Source organism: Heptranchias perlo, chromosome 2 (assembly GCF_035084215.1).
Source record: "Heptranchias perlo isolate sHepPer1 chromosome 2, sHepPer1.hap1, whole genome shotgun sequence".
In the NCBI taxonomy this organism is placed as follows: Eukaryota; Metazoa; Chordata; class Chondrichthyes; order Hexanchiformes; family Hexanchidae; genus Heptranchias; species Heptranchias perlo.
This window is the reverse complement of record NC_090326.1, coordinates 166,756,588-166,784,502: the sequence shown is the minus strand read 5'-3', so window position 1 is coordinate 166,784,502 and position 27,915 is coordinate 166,756,588. Positions and strand designations below refer to the sequence as shown.

Below are 27,915 nucleotides of genomic sequence, written 5' to 3'. Positions count from 1 at the left end.
GGGAACGGGGGAGAGATGGAGACTGGGGAACGGGGGAGAGATGGAGACTGGGGAATGGGGGAGAGATGGAGACTGAGGAATCGGAGAGAGATGGAGACTGGGGAATGGGAGAGAGATGGAGACTGGGGAACGGGGGAGAGGGGGAGACTGGGGAACGGGGGAGAGATGGAAACTGGGGAACGGGGGAGAGATGGAGACTGGGGAACGGGGGAGAGGGGAGACTGGGGAACGGGGGAGAGGGGGAGACTGGGGAATGGAGGAGAGATGGAGACTGAGGAATGGGAGAGAGATGGAGACTGAGGAATGGGAGAGAGATGGAGACTGGGGAATTGGGGAGAGATGGAGACTGAGGAATGGGAGAGAGATGGAGACTGGGGAATGGGAGAGAGTTGGAGACTGAGGAATGGGAGAGAGATGGAGACTGGGGAATCGGGGAGAGATGGAGACTGAGGAATGGGAGAGAGATGGAGACTGAGGAATGGGAGAGAGATGGAGACTGAGGAATGGGAGATAAATGGGGACTGGGGAATGGGGGAGAGATGGAGAATGAGGAATGGGAGAGAGATGGAGACTGGGGAATGGGGGAGAGATGGAGACTGAGGAATGGGAGATAAATGGGGACTGGGGAATGGGGGAGAGATGGAGACTGAGGAATGGGAGAGAGATGGAGACTGGGGAATGGGGGAGAGATGGAGACTGAGGAATGGGAGAGAGATGGAGACTGAGGAATGGGAGAGAGATGGAGACTGAGGAATGGGAGAGAGATGGAGACTGAGGAATGGGAGAGAGATGGAGACTGAGGAATGGGAGATAAATGGGGACTGGGGAATGGGGGAGAGATGGAGACTGAGGAATGGGAGAGAGATGGAGACTGAGGAATGGGAGAGAGATGGAGACTGAGAAATGGGAGAGAGATGGAGACTGAGGAATGGGAGATACATGGGGACTGGGGAATGGGTTAGAGATGGAGACTGAGGAATGGGAGAGAGATGGAGACTGGGGAATGGGAGAGAGATGGAGACTGGGGAACGGGGAAGAGGGGGAGACTGGGGAACGGGGGAGAGGGGGAGACTGGGGAACGGAAGAGAGATGGAGACTGAGGAACGGGGGAGAGGGGGAGACTGAGGAATGGGGGAGAGGGGGAGACTGTGGAACGGGGAGAGAGATGGAGACTGGGGAATGGGGGAGAGATGGAGACTGAGGAATGGGAGAGAGATGGAGACTGAGGAATGGGAGAGAGATGGAGACTGAGGAATGGGACAGAGATGGAGACTGAGGAATGGGAGAGAGATGGAGACTGAGGAATGGGAGATAAATGGGGACTGGGGAATGGGGGAGAGATGGAGACTGAGGAATGGGAGAGAGATGGAGACTGAGGAATGGGAGAGAGATGGAAACTGGGGAATGGGGGAGAGATGGAGACTGAGGAATGGGAGAGAGATGGAGACTGAGGAATGGGAGATAAATGGGGACTGGGGAATGGGGGAGAGATGGAGACTGAGGAATGGGAGAGAGATGGAGACTGGGGAATGGGAGAGAGATGGAGACTGGGGAACGGGGAAGAGTGGGAGACTGGGGAACGGGGCAGAGATGGAGACTGGGGAACGGGGGAGAGATGGAGACTGGGGAATGGGGGAGAGATGGGAGACTGAGGAATGGGAGAGAGATGGAGACTGGGGAATGGGAGAGAGATGGAGACTGGGGAACGGGGGAGAGGGGGAGACTGGGGAACGGGGGAGAGATGGAAACTGGGGAACGGGGGAGAGATGGAGACTGGTGAACGGGGGAGAGGGGGAGACTGGGGAACGGGGGAGAGGGGGAGACTGGGGAACGGAGGAGAGATGGAGACTGAGGAACGGGGGAGAGGGGGAGACTGAGGAATGGGGGAGATGGGGAGACTGTGGAACGGGGAGAGGGGGAGACTGAGGAACGGGGAAAGGGGAAGACTGGGGTACAGGGAAAGGGGGAGACTGTGGAACGGGGGAGAGATGGAGACTGGGGAACGGGGGAGAGATGGAGACTGGGAAACGGGGAAGAGATGTAGACTGAGGAACGGGGGAGAGGAGGAGACTGGAGAATGGGGCAGAGATGGATAGTGGGGAATGGGGGAAAGATGGAGATTGGGGAATGGGGGAGAGATGGAGACTGGGGAACGGGGCAGAGATGGAGACTGGGGAACGGGGGAGAGATGGAGACTGGGGAATGGGGGAGAGATGGGAGACTGAGGAATGGGAGAGAGATGGAGACTGGGGAATGGGAGAGAGATGGAGACTGGGGAACGGGGGAGAGGGGGAGACTGGGGAACGGGGGAGAGATGGAAACTGGGGAACGGGGGAGAGATGGAGACTGGTGAACGGGGGAGAGGGGGAGACTGGGGAACGGGGGAGAGGGGGAGACTGGGGAACGGAGGAGAGATGGAGACTGAGGAACGGGGGAGAGGGGGAGACTGAGGAATGGGGGAGAGGGGGAGACTGTGGAACGGGGAGAGGGGGAGACTGAGGAACGGGGAAAGGGGAAGACTGGGGTACAGGGAAAGGGGGAGACTGTGGAACGGGGGAGAGATGGAGACTGGGGAACGGGGGAGAGATGGAGACTGGGAAACGGGGAAGAGATGTAGACTGAGGAACGGGGGAGAGGAGGAGACTGGAGAATGGGGCAGAGATGGATAGTTGGGAATGGGGGAAAGATGGAGATTGGGGAATGGGGGAGAGATGGAGACTGGGGAATGGGGGAAAGATGGAGACTGGGGAATGGGGGAGAGATGGAGACTGGGGAATGGGGGAAAGATGGAGACTGGGGAATGGGGGAGAGATGGAGAGTGGGGAATGGGGGAGAGATGGAAACTGGGGAATGGGGGAAAGATGGAGACTGGGAAATGGGGGAGAGGAGGAGACTGGGTGGCTCGGGGGGACTGGGAAATAGATGCTCGGGGGAGAAGGGAGACCCGGGAATGAGGGAGAGATGGATTTGGAGAATTGAGGAGAGATGGGGACTGGGGAATTGGGGCTCGGGGAGATTTGGGAATGGTGGAGATGGGGGAAAGGGGAAACTGGGGAATGGGGTTCTCAGTGGGAGAGAATGAGTATGGGGAATGGGGGAGAGGGGAAACTGGGGAATTGGGGTTCGGGGTAGGGGGAAGGCTGGGGATTGGGGCCTCGGGGGGATTGCAGGAGACTGGGAATTGGGGGCTCGGGGGGAGAGGGGAGGCTGGGGATTGGGGGCTCAGGGGGAGAGATGGAGACTGGGGATTGGGAGCTCGGGAGGATTGCGGGAAACTGGGGATTGGGAGCTCGGGGGGGATTGCGGGAGACTGGGTATTGGGGGCTCGGGGGCAGAGATGGATACTGGGGATTGGGGGCTCAGGGAGAGATGGAGATTGGGGAATGGGGGCTCGGGGGGAATGCGGGAGACTGGGGATTGGGAGCTTGGGGGGAATGCGGGAGACTGGGGATTGGGAGTTCAGGGGAGAGTGGGGTAGGCTGGGGATTTGGGGCTCGGGGGAGGGTGGGGGAGGCTGGGGTTTGGGGGTTCAGGGGAGAGTGGGGGGCTGAGGATTGGGGGTTCAGGGGAGAGTGGGGGAGGCTGGGGTTTGAGGGTTTGGGGGAGAGTGGGGGAGGCTGGGGATTGGGGCTTCAGGGGAGAGTGGGGGGCTGGGGATTGGGGGCTCGGAGGAGAGTGGGGACTCGTGATCAGAACGTCACATGATGAAATGTCATGTGGCCAGAACATCACGTGATCAAACCTCCAGAGTTGGCAACCCTAACTCTGACACACAGACACACACACACACACACAGACACTCGAACGCTGACACACACTGACACAAACACATATACACAGTGACACTGACTGACACACAGACGCTGACACACAGACGCTGACACACACACACACAAACCGACACACTCACAGACCAACACACACACACACAGACACACACACAGACTGACACAGGCACACACACACAGACAGACTGACACAGGCACACACACACAGACAGACTGACACATACACACACACAGACTGACACATACACACACACGCACACAGACTGACACATACACACAGACTGACACACACACACAGACTGACACATACACACACACGCACACAGACTGACACATACACACAGACTGACACACACACACAGACTGACACACACACACACACGCACACAGACTGACACATACACACAGACTGACACACACGCACACAGACTGACACATACACACAGACTGACACACACACACACAGACACACACACACACACATGAAGTTGCGATTTATTAAAAGAATGTCCAGTGATTCCACTAACCTTTCATTCCCCGATTCTAACCTTTAGACTGTGGCCAAGTTTGAAGAAATTCCTCTTTGAGGGTTTTATTTGTTTTCAGCTGTGACACAAACAAATATTAGAGTCATAGAGTCATAGAGTCATACAGCACGGATAGAGGCCCTTCGGCCCATCGTGTCCGCGCCGGCCATCAGCCCTGTTATGGTTTCAACAAACAAATCTATTTGTACATCTTGAATAAATGTATTACTATAACAGGAACAGCGAGCTAGTAACCCAAAACAATTTTAAAGAAATAAAACAGATCACTTTACTCCGTTGTCCCAGTCCCCTGTATCTTCCTCTCTATTTAAACATTAAATTGAATTTTCCTCTTTTTCTTCTAACCAATATTTCTCTAATATTCTAAATATTTTTCCCCTCAATTTTTGACGTTAAATTGCTTTCACTTGCCTTTAACCTGCTCCGACTGTGTATTTTAGAGGCGGGCAAGAATCATACAGCACAGGAGGAGGCCACTCGGCCCATCGTGCCTGTGCTGGCTCTTTGAAAGAGCTATCCAATTGGTCCCACTCCCCCGCTCTTTCCCCGTAGCTCTGTACATTTCTCCTTTCCTATCCAACTCCTTTCTGAAAGTTATTGTTGAATCTGCTTCCACCGCCCTTTCAAGTAGTGCATTCCAGATCACAACAATTCACTGCGTTAAAAAAAAGTCTCCTCGTCTCCCCCCTGGTTCTTTTGCCAATTATCTTAAATCATGAAAGGAGCAAGTCGGGGTTTGTTTTTTTTAACAAAAATTGGCTAAAAACCGGCTTTCTGCTTCTCAAGAGCCCAGATTCTGAAGATCGAAGATTTTGTATCAGCAGCATAAACTGGTCAATCTCTGACTACAATCCTTCTCCTCAACCGATAGGCCTTCCACCAGGATCTATCCACATCAGCTGCCCGCACCCGACCCTCCCCCCCGCCCAGCACCCCCCTCCCCCCCTCCCCCATCCCCCCCACCCACAGCTTGATAGCTCCCGGATCAGTAAATGGGTCTACGCCACTTGAGAGAGAGAGAGAGAGAGAGAGAAGGCTTCCCGCCTCACCCCAAATTAAACCCTCTGTCAATTCGGGGTCCTTTTCCTCTCCAGTCCGAGCCCACAGCTTCTAGAGTCAAAAATCAAATGGACGGGCGAGTCGGAGACATCCCACCGCTCGGAAAGACTGTCCCTGAACCAATGGGAGAGCCATGGAATCTAGCCGCCCTCTGCTCTCCCGACAGCCGAGCCCAAACCAGACGCACGTACTGTAATAACAGCAAGGATAAGCAGTGATTCCAAGGATGCTTATTGTTACTAAGACAATCACACACCGCAATACGCTGATACAAATGTGTTACAAACCATAATACACTGATGCAAGTGTATCAAAAAAACCTTGAAAACTGCAGCGTGTGCAGTTAGAGGAGACTGGGTGAAAGGAAATCCCTCTTCCCCGCCTCGTTCTGTAGGATTAATGAGTGTCTCTCTTAATGGTTTCTCTTCCCACTCCCGCACCATTACCTCTGGAGTCCCCTAAGGATCCATCCTTGGCCCCCCTCCTACTTCTCATCTACATGCTGCCCCTCGGGGACATCATCCGAAAACACAACGTCAGATTCCACGTGTACGCTGACGACACCCAGCTCTACCTCACCACCACCTCCCTCGACCCCTCCACTGTCTCTCATTTGTCACGTTGCTTGTGCGACATCCAGTATTGGATGAGCAGAAATTTTCTCCAATTAAATATTGGGAAGACCGAAGCAATTAGGTCCCCGCCACAAACTCTGTTCCCTCGCCACCGACTCCATCCCTCTCCCTGGCCACTGTCTGAGGCTGAACCAGACTGTTCGCAACCTTGGCGTCCTGTTAGATGCTGAGATGAGCTTCCAACCACATATCCTCTCCATCACCAAGACCGCCTATTTCCACCTCTGTATCATCGCCCGTCTCCGCCCCTGCCTCAGCTCATCTGCTGCTGAAACCCTCATCCATGCCTCTGTTACCTCAAGACTGGACTATTCCAATGCTCTCCTGGCCGGCCTCCCATCTTCCACCCTCCATAAACTTGAGCTCATCCAAAACTCTGCTCCCCAAATCCTAACTCGCACCAAGTCCCGTTCACCCATCACCCCTGCACTCGCTGACCTACATTGGCTCCTGGCCCAGGAATACCTCGATTTTAAAATTCTTATCCTTATTTTCAAATCTCTCCTTGGCCTCGCCCCTCCCTATGTCTGTGACCTCCTCCAGCCCTATGACTCTCCGAGATCTCTGCGCTCCTCCAATTCTGGCCTCTTGCGCATCCCCGATTTTAATCACTCCACCATTGGCGGCCGTGCCTTCAGCTGCCTAGGCCCTAAGCTCAGGAATTCCCTCCCTAAACCTCTCCACCTCTCTCTCCTCCTTTAAGACGCTCCTTAAAATCTACCTCTTTGACCAAGCACTTGGTCACCTGTCCTAATATCTCCTTACGTGGCTCGGTGTCAAATTTTGTTTGATAGTCGCTCCTGTGAAGCTCCTTGGGATGTTTTACTACGTTAAAGGCGCTATATAAATGCAAGTTATTGTTGTCTTGGGGTGAGCTCTTGTACTATTGGGCGTCCACCTACACCTCAGAGTGAGGGAGCGGGACACAAGCAATGCTGGACTTGGTGCCACTCTCAGCCAGGTTAATATCTCATTTCCTCCCATCAGCAGCAGGCCTGAGTTTGTTCTGCCTCCCTCCCGCGTTACAGACTTACAACATTTATTGCCAGCTTAAAGTGAGAGCCAGGCCAGTTTGCCTGAGCCAGTTTACTCCTGGAGCCTCCCTGAGCCAGGGCCGAGGCCCACTCACCTGCTACATGTGACCTCCTCACAAGCCCACACTGAGCTCCCCCTGTGAGCTGGTGCATTCTCTCTCTGGGTTATTTTTTTAAGAGCATAAAAGTGTAGTTTCATGTTTCTGTGATTCATTTACGTTTCCTGGGAACTTGAAGTTAATAACTGGGAATCATTCAATCCTGTCTTGTATTATATGTGTTCTCTTATCAACTCCACTAATTATATAGGAGAAACTGGGTAAAGAGGAATCATTCACTCCTGTCTGGTTCTATAAAGGCATTATGCATGTCTCAATCCCTCTGCATATACAGTTAACATATATACACATTTCCCAGAATCTCAAAAACTGTTACCTTCAGTCATCCCTTGCCTCATACAAACTGTGGGCCTCTAGAAGCCCAAACTTGGCTTCATCCAATCACTTATAGGAACATAGGAACAGGAGTAGGCCATTCAGCCTCTCGTGCCTGCTCCGCCATTTGATAAGATCATGGCTGATCTGTGATCTAACTCCATATACCTGCCTTTGGCCCATATCCCTTAATACCTTTGGTTGCCAAAAAGCTATCTATCTCACATTTAAATTTAGCAATTGAGCTAGCATCAATTGCCGTTTGCGGAAGAGAGTTCCAAACTTCTACCACCCTTTGTGTGTAGAAATGTTTTCTAATCTCACTCCTGAAAGGTCTGGCTCTAATTTTTAGACTGTGCCCCCTACTTCTAAAATCCCCAACCAGCGGAAATAGTTTCTATCCACTATCCACCCTATCTGTTCCCCTTAATATCTTATAAACTTCAATCAAATCACCCCTTAACCATCGAAACTCTAGAGAATACAACCCCAATTTGTGTAATCTCTCCTCGTAACTCAACCCTTGAAGTCCGGGTATCATTCCAGTAAACCTACACTGCACTCCCTCCAAGGCCAATATGTCCTTCCGAAGGTGCAGTGCCCAGAACTGCTCACAGTACTCCAGGTGCGGTCTAACCAGGGTTTTGTATAGCTGCAGCATAACTTCTGCCCCCTTGTACTCCAGTCCTCTAGATATAAAGGTCAGCATTCCATTAGCCTTCTTGATTATTTTCTGCACCTGTTCATGACACTTCAATGATCTATGTACCTGAACCCCTAAGTCCCTTTGGACATTCACTGTTTTTATCTTTTTACCATTTAGAAAGTACCCTGTTCTATCCTTTTTTGATCCAAAGTGGATGACCTCACATTTGTCTACATTGAATTCCATTTGCCACAGTTTTGCCCATTCACCTAATCTATCAATATCCCTTTGTAATTTGATGTTTCCATCTACACTGCTTACAATGCCACCAATCTATGTGACTGCACCCTCGCCTCTGAGTCGGAAAGTTGTGGGTTCGAGCCCCACTCCAGAGACTTGAGCACATAACACTCCTGGTGCCAGTACTGGGGGAGTGCTGCACTGTCGGAGGTGCTGTCTTTTGGATCAGATGGTAAACCAAGGCCCCATCTGCCCTTTCAGGTGGACGTAAAAGATCCCATGGTACTATTCAAAGATGAGCAGGGGAGTTCTCCCTGGTGTCCTGGGCCACTATATATCAATAAAACAAGATTATCTGGGCATGTATCACATTGCTGTTTGTGGGATCTTGCTGTGTGCAAATTGGCTGATGCGTTTCCTACATTACAACAGTGACTACACTTCAAAAGTACTTCATTGAGGTGGGGAAAGATGCTATATAAATGCAAGTTCTTTCTTGTACTCAGTTCTATCTTGTCCCTGATGTGGGTCTTGACTCTTCACTGGTTTCTCAGCAATAATAATAATTAAGAAATGCCCCCAGTGCTGGGTTACTGTAACTATATTTCACAGCCTGCAGAGAAAGGCCATTTACTCCAGGCCTCCCTTTTCTAAAAAAGAACGTAAAGAGCCATGTCCAGGTTTTTACAGGTGCTGCTGGCATCAGTCACTGTGAGGAGTTACATAGAACGTACAGCACAGAAACAGGTCATTCGGCCCAACAGGTCCATGCTGGTCTTTATGCTCCACACGAGCCTCCTCCCTTCCTACTACATCTAACCCTATCAGCATATCCTTCTATTCCTTTCTCCCTCATGTGTTTATCTAGCTTCCCCTTAAATGTATCTATGCTATTCGCCTCAACTAGCCCTTGTGGTAGTGAGTTCCACATTCTCACCACTCTCTGGGTAAAGAAGTTTCTCCTGAATTTCCTATTGGATTTATTAGTGACTATTTTATATAGACTTATATGGTCTCCCCCGCAAGTGGAAACATCTACTCCACGTCTACCCTATCAAACCCTTTCATAATCTTAAAGACCTCTATCAGGTCACCCCTCAGTCTTCTCTTTTCTAGAGAAAAGAGCCCCAGCCTGCTCAATCTTTCCTGATAGGTATAACCTCTCAGTTCTGATATCATCCTGGTAAATCTTTTTTTGCACCTTCTCCAGTGCCTCTATATCCTTTTTATAATATGGAGACCAGAACTGTTCACAATACTCAAAGTGTGGTCTAACCAAGGTTTTATACAAGTTTAACATAACTTCTCTGCTTTTCAATTCTATCCCTCTAGAAATGAACCCCAGTGCTTGGTTTGCTTTTTTTGTGGCTACTTTTAGTGATTTGTGTATCTGTACCCCCAGATCCCTCTGCTCCTCTCCCCATTTAGACTCTTATAGTGAGTATAGGAATAGTAGGATAAGACAGGTTAATGCGTGCCTGGAGCAATAGTGCAGGAGGGAGGGCTTCAGATTTTTGTAGCATTGGGACCAGTTCTTGGGCAGGAGGGACCTGTTCAAGACAGACAGGTTACACCTCAACAGAGCTGGGACACCAATGCCCTCATGGGGAGGTTAACTAGTGCTGTTGGGGGGTGGGGTTAAACTAATTTGACAGGGGGATGGGCACCAGGATGAAACATTAGAGAGGAGAAACAAAGAGCACAGAGGACTGAGATGGACAAGTAGCACTAGAGTAAAGAATAGTTCAGAAATTGGAGGGATCAGACAGGGGGCAGATGTGAGGCAGTCTAAGATGAGATTGGAGTGCATCTGCGTAAATGCAAGTAGCGTGGTAAATAAGGTTGGTGAGCTGCAGGCTCAAGTTGCCACATGGGACTATGATATAATGGCAATAACAGAGACCTGGTTCAAAGAAGGGGAGGATTGGGAACTTAATATTCCTGACTACAAGATATTCAGAAAAGATAGGGAAGGAAAGAAAGGAGGGGGGATGGCAATATGCCTCAAAGAAACTATTATAGCACTGGGAACTGTTATAGCACTGGAAACTGTTATAGCACTGGGAACTGTTATAGCACTGGGAACTATTATAGCACTGGAAACTGTTATAGCACAGGAAGCTATTATAGCACTGGAAATTATTATAGCACTGGAAACTATTATAGCACTGGAAATTATTATAGCACTGGAAATTATTATAGCACTGGAAACTATTATAGCACTGGGAACTATTATAGCACTGGAAACTGTTATACCACAGGAAACTATCATAGCACTGGAAATTATTATAGCACTGGAAACTATTATAGCACTGGGAACTATTATACCACAGGAAACTATTATAGCACTGGAAACTATTATAGCACTGGAAATTATTATAGCACTGGAAACTATTATAGCACTGGGAACTATTATAGCACTGGGAACTGTTATAGCACTGGAAATTATTATAGCACTGGAAACTATTATAGCACTGGGAACTATTATAGCACTGGAAACTGTTATAGCACTGGAAATTATTATACCACAGGAAACTATTATAGCACTGGAAATTATTATAGCACTGGAAACTATTATAGCACTGGAAAGGGATGGTGTAGTTGAGGGTTCAAACACAGAATCTATTTGGTTAGAATTAAGGAATGTTAGAGGAGTGGATATGGTACTGGATGTATAATGCAGGCCAGACAATAGTGGGAAGGAGATAGACGAGAACATTTGCAGGCAAATTACAAAAAGATTGAGTAGTGGTAACAGGGGACTTCAATTATCGCAATATAGACTGGAACAACAGTGTAAAGGGCGAAGAGGGGGAGGAATTCCTGAAATATGTTCAAGAGAACTTTCTTGAACAGTGTGTTTCCACTCAACCAGGAAGGAAACAGTGCTGGATCTAGTTCTGGGGAATGAAGTAGGGCAGGTGGAGCATGTTTCAGTGGGGGAGCATTTGGGGAACAGTGATCATAATATCATTAGGTTTAGAATAGTTATGAAAAAGGACAAGGAGCAATCATGTGGAAATACTTAACTGGAAAAGGGCAAATTTCAGTGAGTTAAAGAGGGGTCTTCCCCAGGTGGATTAGATCAGAAACTGTTAGGCAAAACAGTAATTGAACAATGGGAGGCCTTCAAGGGGGAGTTGGTTCGGGTACAGAGTAGACACATCCCTATGAGGGGGAAAGGAAAGACATCCAAAGCTAGAGCTCCCTGGATGACTAAAGATACAGAGATTAAAATGATACAGCAAAAGGAGGCTTATGACAAATGTAAGGTTCATAATACCATAGAGAACCAGGCTGAATACAGAAATAAAGGAGATCTAAAAAGGGAATAGGAGGGGCAAAGAGCGAGAATGAGAATAGATTAGCGGCTAACATAAAGGGGAACCCAAAAGTCTTTAATAAACATATAAATAGTAAAAGGGAAGTCAAAGGAAGTGTGGGACCGATTAGGGACAAAAAAGGAGATCTTGTGGAGGCAGAGGGCATGGCTGAGGTACTAAATGAACATTTCACATCAGTCTTCACTAGAGGAGAGGATGCTGCCATTGTAGCAGTAAAGGAGGAGGTAGTAGCGATATTGGACAGGATTAAAAATAGATAAAGAGGAGGTCCTTAAAAGATTGGCAGTACTCAAAGTAGAAAAGTCACTCGATCCAGATGGGATCCATCCTAAATTACAGAGGGAAGGGTGGAAATTGCAGAGGCTTTGGCCACAATCTTTCAATCTTCCTTAGATATGGGGATGGTGCTAGAGGACTGGAGAATTGGAAATGTTACACCCCTGTTCAAAAAAAGAGGAGAGGGATAAACCCAGCAATTACAGGTCAATCAGTCAAACATGGGTGGTGGGGAAACTTCTAGAGACAATAATCGGGAACAAAATTACTTGGCACTTGGAAAAGTATGGGCTAATAGGGTCTTAAAAGAAGTGGCTGCAGAGATAGTAGATGCGTTGGTATTAATTTTCCAAAATTCCCTAGATTCTAGAAGGGTCCCATCAGATTGGAAAATAGCGAATGTAACTCCTCTATTCAAAAAAAGAGGGAGACAGAAAGCAGGAAACTACAGGCCAGTTAGCTTAACATCTGTCATAGGGAAAATGTTAGAATCTATTATTAAGGAGGTTAGAGCAGGGCACTTAGAAAATCTCAGTGCAATCAGGCAGAGTCAACACGGCTTTGTGAAAGGGAAATCATGTTTGACTGATTTATTAGAGTTCTTTGAGGAAGTAACAAGCAAAGTGGATAAAGGGGATCCTGTGGATGTGGTGTACTTAGATTTCCAGAAGGCTTTTGACAAGGTGCCACATCAAAGGCAACTACACAAAATAAGAGCTCATGGTGTAGGGGGTAACATATTAGCATGGATAAAGGATTGGTTAGTGAACAGGAAACAGAGAGTAGGCATAAATGGGTCATTTTCAGGTTGGCAAGATGTAACGAGTGGAGTGCCACAGGGATCAGTGCTGGGGCCTCAACTATTCACAATCTATATCAATGACTTGGATGAAGGGACCGAATGTATGGTTGCTAAATTTGCTGATGACACAAAGGTAGGTAGGAAAGTAAGTTGTGAAGAGGACATAAGGAGTCTGCAAAGGGATATAGATAGGTTAAGTGAGTGGGCAAAAATTTGGCAGATGGAGTATAATGTGGGAAAATGTGAACTTGTTCACTTTGGCAGGAGGAATAGAAAAGCAGTATATTATTTAAATGGAGAGAGATTGCAGAACACTGAGGTACAGAGGGATCTGGGTGTCCTAGTACATGAATTACAAAAAGTTAGTGTGCAGGTACAGCAAGTAATTAGGAAGGCAAGTGGAATGTTGTGATTTATTGCAAGGGGAATGGAATATAAAAGTAGAGATGTTTTGCTACAGTTGTACAGGGCATTGGTGAGACTACATCTAGAATACTGTGTGCAGTTTTGGTCTCCTTATTTAAGAAAGGACATAATTGCTTTGGAGGCAGTTCAGAGAAGGTTCACTCGACTGATTCCTGGGATGAGGGGGTTATCTTATGAGGAAAGGTTGGACAAGTTGGGCCTGTATACACTGGAGTTTAGAAGAATGAGAGGTGATCTTATTGAAACATATAAGATCCTGAGGGGACTAGAAGGGGTAGATGCTGAGAGGGTGTTTCCCCTTGTGGGAGAGACTAGAACTAGGGGCCACAGTTTAAAAATAAGGGGTCTCCCATTTAAGATGGAGATGAGGAGAAATGTTTTCTCTCAGAGGGTCGTGAGTCTGTGGAACTCCCTTCCCCAGAGAGCGGTGGAGGCAGGGTCATTGAATATTTTTAAGGCGGAGTTAGATAGATTCCTGATTAACAAGAGAGTCAAAGGTTATAGTAGGTAGACGGGAAAGTAGGGTTGAGGTCACAATCAGATCAGCCATGGACTTATCAAATGGCAGAGCAGGCTCGAGGGGCCGAATGGCCTATTCCTGCTCTTAATTTGTATGTTCGTATAAATGAAAGTCATCATGGATTTGTTAAAGGAAAATTGTGTTTGACTAACTTGATTGGGTTCTTTGATGAAGTAACGGAGAGGGTTGATGAGGGTAGTGTGATTGATGTTGTGTAAATGGACTTTCAAAAGACATTTGATAAATTACCACATAATAGGCTTGTTAGCAAAATTAAAGCCCATGGGATTAAAGGGACGGCGGCAGCGTGGATACAAAATTGGCTAGGGGACAGAAAGCAGAGAGTAGTGGTGAACGGTTGTTTTTCAGACTGGGCGGAAGTATACAGTGGTGTTCCCCAGGGGTCAGTATTAGGACCATTGCTCTTTTTGATATATATTAATGACCTGGACTTGAGTTTAGAGGGTATAATTTCAAAGTTTTCAGATGACACAAAACTCGGAAATGTAGTAAACAACATGGAGGATAGTAACAGACTACAGCAGGACACAGACAGACTGGTGAAATGGGCAGACACATGGCAGATGAAATTTAACGCAGAGAAGTGTGAAGTGATACATTTTGGTAGGAAGAATGAGGAGAGGCAATATAAACTAAATGGTACAATTTTAAAGGGGGTGCAGAAACAGAGAGACCTGGGGGTGCACATACACAAATCTTTGATGGTGGCAAGACAAGTTGAGAAGGCTGTTAAAAAAGCAAACGGGATCGTGGGCTTTATTAATAGAGGAATAGAGTACAAAAGCAAGGAAGTTATGCTAAACTTTTATAAAACACTAGTTAGGCCTCAGCTGGAGTATTGTGTTCAATTCTGGGCATCACACTTTAGGAAGGATGTCAAGGCCTTAGAGAGGGTGCAGAAGAGATTTACTAGAATGGTGCCAGGGATGAGGGATTTCAGTTATGTGGAGAGACTGGAGAAGCTGGGGTTGTTCTCCTTAGAACAGAGAAGGTTAAGAGGAGATTTGATAGAGGTGTTCAAAATCATGAACGGTTTTGACAGAGTAAATAAGGAGAAACTGTTTCCAGTGGCCGAAGGGTCGGTAACCAGAGGACACAGATTTAAGGTGATTGGCAAAAGAGCCAGAGGCGACACGAGGAAACATTTTTTTACGCAGCGAGTTGTTATGACCTGGAATGCACTGCCTGAAAGGGAGGTGGAAGCAGATTCAACAGTAACTTTCAAAAGGGAATTGGATAAATACTTGAAGGCAAAAAATTGACAGGGCTATGGGGAAAGAGCAGGGGAATGGGACTAATTGGATAGCTCTTTCACAGAGCTGGCACAGGCACGATGGACTGAATGGCCTCCTCCTGTGCTGGACCTACTTTCATTGTATGATACTATTATCCAGCAGTTTGTGGCCTCCTTATTCTTCCTACCAAAAAGTAAAACCTCACACTTATCTATATTGAAATTCATGCCAATTACATGTCCATTCTGCAAGTTTATTAATGTCTTCCTGCATTTTGTCGCAGTCCTCCTCGGTATTAACTACAGTTACTCAGCCCCAGTAGTGTGAGAAGGACTATTAGCATTGGAGTAAACAGAGCCATTACCAATGGATGTGCCTCCTACCCTCCACCCTCTGTAAACTTGAGCTCATCCAAAACTCTGCTGCCCGTATCCTAACTCGCACCGAGTCCCGTTCTCCCATCACCCCCTGTGCTCGCTGACCTACATTGGCTCCCAGTCCGGGAAAGCCTCGATTTTAAAATTCTCATCCTTGTTTTCAAATCCCTCCATGGCCTCTCCCCCTCCCTATCTCTGTAACCCCCTCCGGCCCCACAACCCTCCGAGATCTCTGCGCTCCTCCAATTCTGGCCTCCTGCGCATCCCCGATTTTCTTCGCTCCACCTCCAGCTGCCTAGGCCCTAAGCTCTGGAATTCCCTCCCTAAACCTCTCCCCCTCTCTCTTCTTTTAAGACCCTCCTTAAAACCTCCCCTTTATCCCCTGTCCTAATATCTAATGTGGCTCAGTGTCAGATTTGATTTGATAATCACTCCCGCAAAGCGCCTTGGGACATTTTACTACTTTAAAGGCGCTAAATAAATGCACATTGTCGTTGATGTGTCCGTGAGCTGCCTCAACGAGATGTGTTAGTCCAGCTTCCTCGCATTGCCCGTATCCTAACTCCTCCCTCTGAGCACCTGTGTCTCTGAGCTGTATCTCTACTTCTCTTAATTTAGCTCCCTTCAGCTGTCTGACTCAATGGCTCCGTCAAGCCAGTGCCCTGCGTTGCTGACTGTATCTCTACTGATGGGAGGGAGTTTGACCATTACTATTAACTGTGCCTCTACTAATGCTAATCCCATTCCCTTGTACCGTCAAATTCAGTGACTCCTCCCAGGTCGCATTGTTAGTGACCATGTTTATACTCCTATCAATCCATTTCCCACAGACTGTCAGGCTTGGGAACTTCCCCAGCCATTACAGACTGTATCGCAACTGATTTCGCTTTCAATGTGGCTCCTGAGCTGGCTGCTCCCTTTGGGAGCTCCGTTGCTGTGTGACTCTATCCTTGACCATCCGTTGCCCTTTCGCCCCCAATCTCCTCTCTTCCACTGTTTAGGTTCTCCTGGCTCCAATAGTGGGTGCATTTTAGCCCAAACTACAAGTTCAAGCTGCAAGTTTGAAGTTACCTGGGCCCACTGCCCATCTCCCGACCATGCCTGCTCTTTGTTTTCATCAGTGAGCACTGGATCTTTGCTCAAATTAGGCTTCAAGACAAGATTACGTTTCTCCACTGGACTATAGTGTAAATCTCAGCTGCTGCGTCTCTGGTCTACTCAATTGCTTAAGTTTTGAGGTAATTTTGTCTAGCCTACAGCCCATCCTCCATCGCTGCTGTGACCTGCTGAGCTTATGACTGTCCCACTGGTCCAACTGGTTTCACATCCTCATTTTGCTATAGTGTGCTTCCTGCCCAGAAATTCACCCTCCTTCCCTTGCACCATCATCCCTTTTGTCATTTAATCACTCCTGCCCTCCACCCTATCAAAGACCTTCCCTTTTGTTCTTTCCTCCCCTCCGTTCCTTACCCACCCCCCCCCCTTTCCCTGGTTCTGCACTTGCTTAAAAACTTTAACTCTTTAACATCTTCCAGTTCTGATGAAAGGTCTTCGATCTGAAACATTAACTCTGTTTCTTTCTCCACAGATGCTGCCTCACATTTTTTTTATTCGTTCATGGGATTGGGCGTCGCTGGCAAGGCCAGCATTTACCCTAATTGCCCTTGAGAAGGTGGTGGTGAGCCGCCTTCTTGAACCGCTACAGTCCGTGTGGTGACGGTTCTCCCACAGTGCTGTTAGGGAGGGAGTTCCAGGATTTTGACCCAGCGACGATGAAGGAACGGCGATATATTTCCAAGTAGGGATGGTGTGTGACTTGGAGGGGAACGTGCAGGTGGTGTTGTTCCCATGTGCATGCTGCCCTTGTCCTTCTAGGTGGTAGAGGTCGCGGGTTTGGGAGGTGCTGTCGAAGAAGCCTTGGCGAGTTGCTGCAGTGCATCCTGTGGATGGTACACACTGCAGCCACACTGCGCCGATGGTGAAGGGTGTGAATGTTTAGGGTGGTGGATGGGGTGCCAATCAAGCGGGCTGCTTTGTCCTGGTTGGTGTCGAGCTTCTTGAGTGTTGTTGGAGCTGCACTCATCCAAGCAAGTGGAGAGTATTCCATCACACTCCTGACTTGTGCCTTGTAGATGGAGATGGTCATTGCCTGGCACTTTTCCAGCGCGGATATTACTTGCCACTTATCAGCCCAAGCCTGGATGTTGTCCAGGTCTTTCTGCATGCGGGCTCGGACTGCTTCATTATCTGAGGGGTTGCGAATGGAACTGAACACTGTGCAATCATCAGCGAACATTCCCATTTCTGACCTTATGATGGAGGGAAGGTCATTGATGAAGCAGCTGAAGATGGTTGGGCCTAGGACACTGCCCTGAGGAACTCCTGCAGCAATGCTCTGGGGCTGAAATGATTGGCCTCCAGCAACCACTACCATCTTCCTTTGTAAGCAATCTTACAACACCAGGTTATAGTCCAACAGTTTTATTTGAAAATCACATGCTTTCGGAGCTTACCTCCTTCGTCTGACGAAGGAGCAAAGCTCCGAAAGCTTGTGATTTGTCCACCCCAGTCCATCACCGGCATCTCCACATCACATCTTCCTTTGTGCTAGGTATGATTCCAGCCACTGGAGAGTTTTCCCCGATTCCCATTGACTTCAATTTTACTAGGGCTCCTTGGTGCCACACTCGGTCAAATGCTGCCTTGATGTCAAGGGCAGTCACTCTCACCTCACCTCTGGAATTCAGCTCTTTTGTCCATGTTTGGACCAAGGCTGTAATGAGGTCTGGAGCCGAGTGGTCCTGGTGGAACCCAAACTGAGCATCGGTGAGCAGGTTATTGGTGAGTAAATGTCGCTTGAAAGCATTGTCAACGACACCTTCCATCGCTCTGCTGAGCTTTTCCGGCATTTTCTGTTTTTGTTTCAGAAATTCACTCTCTTGGGCCGTAGTCCATCTCCACCATTTCTGGATCTTAGTGACTTCCAACTCTGCCACCGTTTTTCTGCCCCGTGATCAATTCTACACACCTCCTGCTCTTCATTCCCACGGAAATCCCTCCAGCAGTGCGTCCTCCAATACTCTACCCTTCAAATAGTTTCTGGACTCACTCACCCTCCCTCCACACCTGTCTCCAAACCTGGACATCAGTTAGTTGATGCTCCAACCTGACTCCACCTGATCTACGTCAACTTTATCCCACTGCGGGACCTCTGACTTTAACCTTGCACTCCCTCCTAGTGTGTCCTCTCTATTCCCTGTTCACTCCTCTGGCACCAAGATCTCTCCTAATCTTGCTATGAAACCACACCTATGTAGCTTGAGTTTCTGTGTCCATTTTGACTGCCTCTCTGGTCCCCAGCCCATCGCTTCCATTTCCCCTTTTCTTTACCCCTCTTTCCTGTCACCATGCCTCCTTTCATTTCTCCCCTCTCGGGTACTCTGCCCCCCCAAATCACTACCCCAACTGTTCTACTCTCCTGCCGCCATCCCAGGCTTGACTCCCTCTTAGATCAGCCCACTGCTTCCCTTCGCATCCTCCGAAGGGCCCATTGAGGCACTCCTTGCTGCCTTCTTACGAGCAGCAACCCCAACTGCCCCACCCTACTCTCACGCTGACCTTCCCACACAGCGTGCGCACTGGGGGCTAACCCTGCCAATCTCCTTCCTGTCCCACTCACCTCTCCCAGCGCTGACCCTGTGGACTCTGATAGCTGATCTGCTATCACTGCCCCTCTCCACATCTCCCTCCAGAATGTCCATTCACTTGTGAACAAGGCCCTTGCCATCCATGAGCTCATTGTGGGTGATTGCATCGACATCACGGCCTTGACAGAAACCTGGCTGATGGATGATGACACCTTCCCACTTAAGGAAGCCTCCCCACCTGGCTATATCTTAGACAACATCCCCCGCCCAGACCGCTGCGGTGTGGCCCTTATCATCAAATCACACCTTGGTCTGTCCCCCTACTCCTCTGGCACCTTCTCTTCCTTTGAGCAGCTCACCTTGTTCCACCCCACTTGCCTCTCCTTTAAAATCCCCGTTCTCTACTGCCCACATAAGTACCACGGCGAGTTTCTCACTGAGATATCTTCACTGCTTTCCTCCCTCAGCCTCTGCACCGAGCGACTCCTCATCCTCAGTGATTTCAACCTCCATCTCAACCCATCATGCTCTCTCTCCTCTGAGTTCACTGCCCTCCTATCCTCCCTTAATCTCTCCCTCCATATAAACTCCCCAACCCATATTCACGGCCACCCCCTCGAACTTAACATCTCACGTGACCTCTCTACTCCCACTGTCAATCACGGATAAGGCCATCTCTGATCACTTCCTTGTATCCCTCTCCACCCACATCCCCCTTCCCCCTCCCAACCCCACTTCCCCCTCCCAACCCCCCTTCCCCCTCCCAACCCCACTTCCTTCTGTGTCCGCCCCTGAAATAAACTCTACCCTCAAGTCACTTACAGCGGCATTTGCAAATTCCCAGCTGTCGAGCCTTTGGCCCTCCATTCACTACGACATTTCTGCAGCTATTGATCTGCTCAATCACACCCTCCCCTCCACCTTTGATGCCCTTGTCCCCATTAAAACTATTACACTCTCTCACCCTGGTCACCCCCCCAACATGGCCCTCATCTCCGCTCCCTTATGTCCAAGGGACGCAGACTTGAACGTTTATGGTGGACAACTGGTTTAGCCATTCATCGCCAGATCTGGCTGGACCACATAAAGCTCTAACGGGTCCTGCTCTCCTCTGCCAAAACTGCTCATTATTCCAGGATCACCCTGGAATGTAAAGATAACCCCCGGTTTCTCTTCTCTATTACTAACAGTCTCTTAAACCCCTCTTCCCCTGCTCCCTCCACCCTCAACTTCAACAACAAGTGCGAGGAGCTCATGGATTCTTTGTCACTAAGATTGAAACCATCCGTTTAGCTGTCTCTACCGCTTCCCTCCCTTCAACCTAGCCCACCAAGCCAAACTTCCTCTAACATTCCCCGCTGCCCTAGCCCCGAAGTCGCATCTTTCTCTAGTTTCTCTCCTATCTCCCCTCATGCCCTCTCCCAGCTCATCTTATCCATGAGACCCACCTCCTGCTCCTTCAACCCTATTCCAAACTGCTGACCACCCAACTTCCCTTTCTGGCCCCCATGTTAACTGATATTGTTAACGGTTCCTTCTCCTCAGGAACTGTCCCCCTCCCCTTCAAATCTGCCGTCATCACCCACCTCCTCAAAAAACCCACCTTTGACCCCTCTGTCCTTCCAAACTACCGCCCCATCTTCAACCTCCCTTTCCTCTCCAAAGTCCTTGAACGTGTTGTCGCCTCCCAAATCCGTGCCCATCTTTCCCGCAACTCCATGTTTGAATCCCTCCAATCAGGTTTCTGCCCCTGCCACAGTACTGAAACAGCCCTTATCAAAGTCACAAATGACATCCTATGTGACTGTGACCGTGGTAAACTATCCCTCCTCATCCTTCTCCACCTGCCTGAGCCTTTGACACGTTGACCACACCATCCTCCTCCAACGCCTCTCCTCCGTCGTCCAGCTGGGTGGGACTGCCTCGCCTGGTTCCATTCTTATCTATCCAGTCGTAGCCAGGGAATCACCTGCAATGGCTTCTCTTCCCACTCCCGCACCATTACCTCTGGAGTCCCCCAAGGATCTATCCTTGGCCCCCCTCCTATTTCTCACCAACATGCTGCCCCTCGGTGACATCATCCAAAAACACGACGTCAGGTTCCACATATAAACTGACGACACTCAGCTCTACCTCACCACCACCTCCCTCGACCCCTCCGCTGTCCCTCATTTGTCCAATTGCTTGTCCAACACCCAATACTGGATGAGCAAGTATTTCCTCCAACTAAATATTGGGAAGACCGATGCCATTGTCTTTGGTCCCCGCCTCAAACTCCGTTCCCACCCCCCCAACCCACCTGTCCTTGGGGGTTAAAATCACCCTCTTTATGACATGCTTAGAGGGTGGGTGGATGGGATAAACACAGGAGGGAGAAAGGACCAGAAGGATATGCTGATAGGGTTAGATAAAGAGGGGAGGGAGGAGGCTCGTGTGGAGCATAAACACCAGCATGGACCAGTTGAGCCTGTTTTTTGTGCTGTGCATTCTATGTAATAGTGTGTGCAGGTTGCTCTGTGTCGGACAGGACAGGATTGAATGGACCAGCCAGTCTTTTCATGCCCGTTTTCATATGTTTGTATGACTGATACATAAATATAGTACAGAAAAAAATGTAAATGTTGAGCAGAAGCTGCAGTGACTCCTATTTGGAAAGTGGAAGACTTGGGCAGCCACTTCAGGTAGTAATAATGATAACCTGTGAGCAGGTTGTGTATCCCTCGTCTCAGTGTAAAGATCAGGTGGACCTGAAGAAACAGGAATAACTTACCATGAAGATTCACAAGAATAAACTTTAAAAGTAGATGGTCCTGTAGATCTACCTCCAATTTACAGTACAGCAGCTTTGTAAGTTGTGGTTTTATCTTTCTAACGCCAATTATAGTACAAAAGGTTAGAAAGAGTCGCAAAAAAACCCAAAAATCATAACTGTCACCCAACACCGTGCTGCTACACCCCAGTGTAGTGCCTCCTAATCTGTGGAATGTTATGGGGTGAGAAAAATAATTAACTTTTAAAAAAAAACTGCATGTTCAAGCTCCTGTAGATTTATCTCCATAAACTTTTTTCTCACCCCACCCCCCTCCTATTTCTCATCTACATTCTGCCCCTCGGGGACATCATCCGGAAACACGTCAGGTTCCACGTGTACGCTGACGACACTCAGCTCTACCTCACCACCACCTCCCTCGACCCCTCCGCTGTCCCTCATTTGTCCAATTGCTTGTCCAACACCCAATACCGGATGAGCAAGAATTTCCTCCAACCAAATATTGGGAAGACCGATGCCATTGTCTTTGGTCCCTGCCTCAAACTCCGTTCCCTGGCTCTCTCTGCCTTGAAGTTAATCCATGGATCAATACTGTGCTCTCACAGAATTACATATCAGTCAGGTAACCTCTGCTAATGATAAAATCTCGGTTTTAACTGACTTTCCTAAGCCACAATAACGACAACTTGCATTTATTTCGTGCCTTTAACGTAGTAAAACCTCCCAAGGCGCTTCGCAGGAGCGATTATCAAACAAACCGATCCACATAAGGAGATATTTGGACAGGTGACCAAAAGCTTGGTCAAAGAGGAAGGTTTTAAGGAGGGTCTTAAAGGAGGAGAGAGAGAGGTTTAGGGAGGGAATTCCAGAGCTTGGGGCCCAGGCAGCTGAGGACACAGCCGCCAATGGTGGAGTGATTAAAATCGGGGATGCTCAAGAGGCAAGAATTGGAGGCCCGCAGAGATCTCGGAGGGTTGTAGGGTTGGAGGAGGTTACAGAGATAGGGAGGGGCGAGGGCATGGAGGGGAATTGAAAACAAGGTTACAGAATATATCGACATTCTTTCCTTGTGTAAAATGGATTTTAAAAATCATTTCCAACTTTCACTGAAAAATGATACAGAAGGATATGCTGGTGGCCCGAATTGAACACAATACTCCAGTGTTTTATAAAGGTTGAGCATAACTTCCTTGCTTTTGTACTCTATGCCTCTATTAATAAATCCTGCTCCCGCAACATTACCCCTGGAGTCGCCCAAGGATCTATGCTTGGCCCCCTCCTATTTCTCTCCAGCATGTTTTAACAGCCTTCTCAACCTGTCCTGTCACCGTCAAAGATTTATTCATGCGAACCCCCAGGTCTCTCTGTTCCTGCACCCCCTTTTAAATTGTACCATTTAGTTTATTTTGCCTCTCCTCATTCTTCCTACCAAAATGTATCACTTCACACTCTCTGCGTTAAATTTCATCTGCCATCCCTACTGTCCTCCACATTGTTTACTACATTTCAGAGTTTGGTGTCATCTGCAAACTTCGAAATTATACCCTCTATACCCAAGTCCAGGTCGTTAATATAGATCATTGCAACATACTAAAATAATTTTAATAAAAAATACATAACCACTTTAAAAAAAGACGAAAGTGAATGAATGTAACGGTTTTAGCTGTTTTTTTGTTGCACTGGATTTTCACCTGCAAATGGGACACTGTTTTTTTTTTAAAAAAGAAAATGAATTGTCAGGAACCGATATAAGAAAGCTCTACCCTGTACTGTATATGTTTATAAATTGAACGCACTGCCAACACTGGAACACATTCCCCCACCCGGTGCTCCCAGTCTCTGCAATCACAACCAGCGACCTTGTGACGTCGACCCGGCGGTCTAAGCCCCGCCCCGCCGCCCCACCCTCTCACACCGATTGGCAGACGGTGCGGCGTTGCGCTCACCAATTGGACAATGGAGACGCCAGTCAACCCTTGCCCCCCCCCCCCCGCCCCGGGCCCCGGGAAGCGGTGATTGACAGGAGCGCGGCTCCCTTTGAAGTGAGTGTATTTGGAATGTAGCGACATGAAATGAAGAAATGGATACAAAAGTCTCCCTTTAACGGCGAGCTCCAGTGGGGGCGACAGGCAGTGTCCAATATAACCAGCAGCTCGCCTCACACCCACAGGGTCCTCCCCTCAAAACAGATTAAGGTTAAATCTTATTTGCTTCTTATTTATCCTTAAAGGCGAGACGCCCATTGGTCTCTTGCGCTGTGTGTGTGGCGTGTGTTGTGTTTTTTTTTAACCACAGGTTCGGTTTAAATTATTTTCCTAATGCAGCATTGACTGTGCCTGTCTGGGAACTGGTGCAGGAAAAAACGACCAAGGTCCATCCAATTCGCCCTCTGGTCCAAATAGACCATCGCCGGTGATCAATTCAAACAACAATCGAATATTATGAATTTCTACATTTTTAAACGAAGGTCAAAGCCCGGGATATTTCTGTCACTTTAGCTGTCACTGTGTAGAGTGGATGAGAATCCTTTTTCTTTGGTTCATTCCGGTAGTTATATAAACGGCATTAATCGGGGGTTGAGTAACTGACCATGTCACCATGGGAACGGATCTTTAAAAGTCCCCCATCCCCGGACCGTCAGCGGAGACACGTGTGGAGGGAGGAGAGTCAGCACTTTTCACACTGACTCCAGACCCCCCTTTAACTGAGGATTATTCAGTGTAACACAATATAACGGAGGCTAAACAAACCTACTCACCGAGCCCTGAGCGGCGATCACATTGGCACGGTGTAGTAGCACCATTTAAAATGAATGAATGATTCCTTTCCCCCCCTCGACAAAGAACCAAGTAAGCGAGCGATGAGTCGTCATCGGCGGCTGTGACTCAGCAGGGAAGCTGATCTTGGTGATGGTTTAAAGTGACATCCACCGTTTGTCGGGGATAAGGCGATGGTTGGGATGGTACCGAAATACAAAGGGGGAGGGAGGCAGAGAAAGGTCGGCTCGCCGCCTTTTCAATAGGTCGGGGCGGACGAGGAACAGCAGTCCAGGGTTTTGCCTCCTGTACCCAACAACCTGCTCCCCCTGCAGCTCAGCCTTTGAGGGAAGATTTTCCACATTTCACTCCACCCAACATCACAACAGTGGCTACACTTTGAAATACATCATAGAGAATCAGAGAAAGGTTACAGCACGGAAGACGGCCATTCAGCCCATCGAGGCCGTGCCTGCTCTATGCAAGAGCAATCCAGCTAGTCCCACTCCCCCCCCCCCCCCATCTCCGTAGCCCTAGAGTACTAAAAGAGGTCGCCATGGAAATAGTGGATGCATTAGTTGTCATTTTCCAAAATTCTATAGATTCTGGAACGGTTCCTGCAGATTGGAGGGTGGCAAATGTAACCCCACTATTTAAAAAAGGAGGGAGGGAGAAAACAGGGAACTACAGACTGGTTAGCCTAACATCAGTAGTAGGGAAAATGCTAGAGTCTATTTTAAAGGATGTGATAACAGGACACTTGGAAAATATCAAAGGGATTAGACAAAGTCAATGTGGGTTTATGAAAGGCAAACCTACTGGAGTTTTTTGAGGCTGTAACTGGTAGAATAGATAAGGGAGAACCAGTGGATGTGGTTTATTTGGATTTTCAGAAGGCCTTTGATAAAGTCCCACATAAGAGGTTAGTGTGGACATTCAGCCACCGATCTTCGGGTAAGCGTTCTCCAAGGCGGCCTTCGAGACACACGACAACGCAAAATCGTCGAGCAGAAGTTGATAGCCAAGTTCCGCACCCATGAGGACGGCCTCAACCGGGATCTTGGGTTCATGTCACGCTACACGTAACCCCACCAGCAAAAAGGGGGAAAAAATTTATATGTTTTTTAAAATTCTCTCTCTCTCTCTCTCTGCCATTTTAAGTTTCTTTCTGCCTGCCTGTGTAAAAGACACAATGTATATCGAGTGTACTGGGACGTGCTGTTCTCCGTGACTGGCCTGTTTGAATAACAACGACACCTTTTGATTGGTGTGATGCTGTCCCAACATCGTATAAGATATGCGATTTGAGAACCTTTTCATTCAATCATCTGACGAAGGAGATAATCTCCGAAAGCTTGTGATTTTAAAATAAATTTGTTGGACTATAACCTGGTGTTGTAAGATTCCTTACATTTGCAAAATTAAAGACATTGGATCCATAAGACCATAAGAGATAGGAGCAGGAGTAGGCCATTCGGCCCCTCAAACTTGCTCCGCCATTTAATGAGATCGTGGCTGATCTGATTTTTACCTCAACTCCACTTTCCCGCCTTTTCCCCATATCCTTTGATTCCCTTGCTGAACAAAAATTTGTCTAACTCAGCCTTGAATGTATTCAATGACTCAGCCTCCACAGCTTTTCGGGATAAAGAATTCCAAAGATTCACGACCCTCTGGGAGAAGAAATTCCTCCTCATTTCTATCATAAATGTGCGACCCATTATTCTGAAACTATGCCCCCTAGTTTTAGATTCCCCCATGAGGGGTAACATCCTCTCAGCATCTACCCTATCGAGTCCCCTCAGAATCTTGTATGTTTTAATAAGATCCCCTCCCATTCTTCTAAACTCCAATGAGTATAGACCCAACCTGTTCAATTCCATACCCGGAATCAACCTAGTGAACCTTCTCTGAACTGCCTCCAATGCAAGTATGTCCTTCCTTAAATAATTGGGGTAATATACTGGCATGGATTGAAAATTTGTCAACAGACAGAAAACAGAGAGTAGGAATAAATAGGTCTTTTTCGGGGTGGCAGACAGTGACTTGTGGGGTACCGCAGGGATCAGTGCTTGGGCCCCAGCTATTCACAATATATATCAATGATTTGGATGAGGGAACCAAATGTATTTTTTCCAAGTTTGCTGACGACACAAAACTAGGTGGGATCGTGAGTTGTGAGGAGGATGCAAAGAGGCTTCAAGGCGATTTAGACAAGTTGAGTGAGTGGGCAAATACATGGCAGATGCAGTATAATGTGGATAAATGTGAAGTTATCCACTTCGGAAGGAATAACAGAAAGGCAGAGTATTATTTAAATAGTGATAGATTGGGGAATGTTGATTACAAAGGGACCTGGGTGTCCTTGTACACCAGTCACTGAAAGCAAACATGCAGGTGCAGCAAGCAGTTAGGAAGGCAAATGGTATGTTGGCCTTCATTGCAAGAGGATTTGAGTATAGGAGCAGGGATGTCTTACTGCAGTTATACAGGGCCTTGGTGAGACCACACCTGGAGTATTGTGTGCAGTTTTTGTCTCCTTACCTAAGAAAGGATATACTTGCCATAGAGGGAGTGCAGCGAAGGTTCACCAGACTGATTCCTGGGATGGCAGGACTGTCGTATGAGGAGAGATTGGGTCGACTCGGCCTGTATTCACTCGAGTTTAGAAGAGTGAGAGGTGATCTCATTGAAACATATAAAATTCTGACAGGGCTAGACAGACTGGATGCAGGGAGGATGTTTCCCCTGGCTGGGGGGGTCCAGAATGTGGGGTCACAGTCTCAGGATACGGGGTAGGACATTTAGGACTGAGATGAGGAGAAATTTCTTCACTCAGAGGGTGGTGAACCTGTGGAATTCCCTACCGCAGGAGGCTGTGAATATATTTAAGAAGGAGCTATATAGATTTCTCGACACAAAAGGCATCAAGGGGTATGGGGAGAGAGCAGGAATATGGTATTGAGATAGAGGATCAGCCATGATCATATTGAATGGCGGAGCAGGCTCGAAGGGCCGAATGGCCTACTCCTGCTCCTATTTTCTATGTTTCTATGCCCTGCAAATTGTTTTACTTTCAAGTACTTATCCAGTTCCCTTTTCAAAGTCATGATTGAATCTGCCTCCACCACCCCCTGGCAGTGCATTCCAGATCACAACCACTCACTGTGTAAAAAATGTTTCCTCATGTTGCCTTTGGTTCTTTTGCCAATCGCATTAAATCTATGTCCTCTGGTTCTTGACCCTTCCGCCAATGGGAACAGTTTCTCTCTGTTTACTCTGTCTAGATCCTTCATGATTTTGAATACCTCTATCAAATCTCCTCTCAATCTTCTCTGCTCTAAAGAGAACAACCCC

The 27,915-nt window shown here is 48.0% G+C and overlaps 1 protein-coding gene across 5 annotated transcripts in view; it reads right to left on the bottom strand.

Annotated features, from left to right (window-relative positions):
• Positions 1–24,625, bottom strand: part of slc52a3-2a (solute carrier family 52 member 3-2a) — a 43,268-nt gene extending 18,643 nt beyond the window's left edge. For 2 of the 5 annotated variants that reach the window (XM_067968759.1, XM_067968750.1), the window contains exons 1-3: positions 7,160–7,242; positions 5,386–5,585; positions 4,316–4,394 (exon numbers count right to left, since the gene is read on the bottom strand). The gene's annotated coding sequence lies outside the window, so the exon portion shown is untranslated. Of the gene's footprint in view, positions 1–4,315; positions 4,395–5,385; positions 5,586–7,159; positions 7,243–24,560 lie in introns of those variants that run through there. The other 3 variants (XM_067968777.1, XM_067968767.1, XM_067968785.1) reach the window with 3 other exon arrangements.
• Between the last annotated feature and the right edge of the window lie 3,290 nt (positions 24,626–27,915).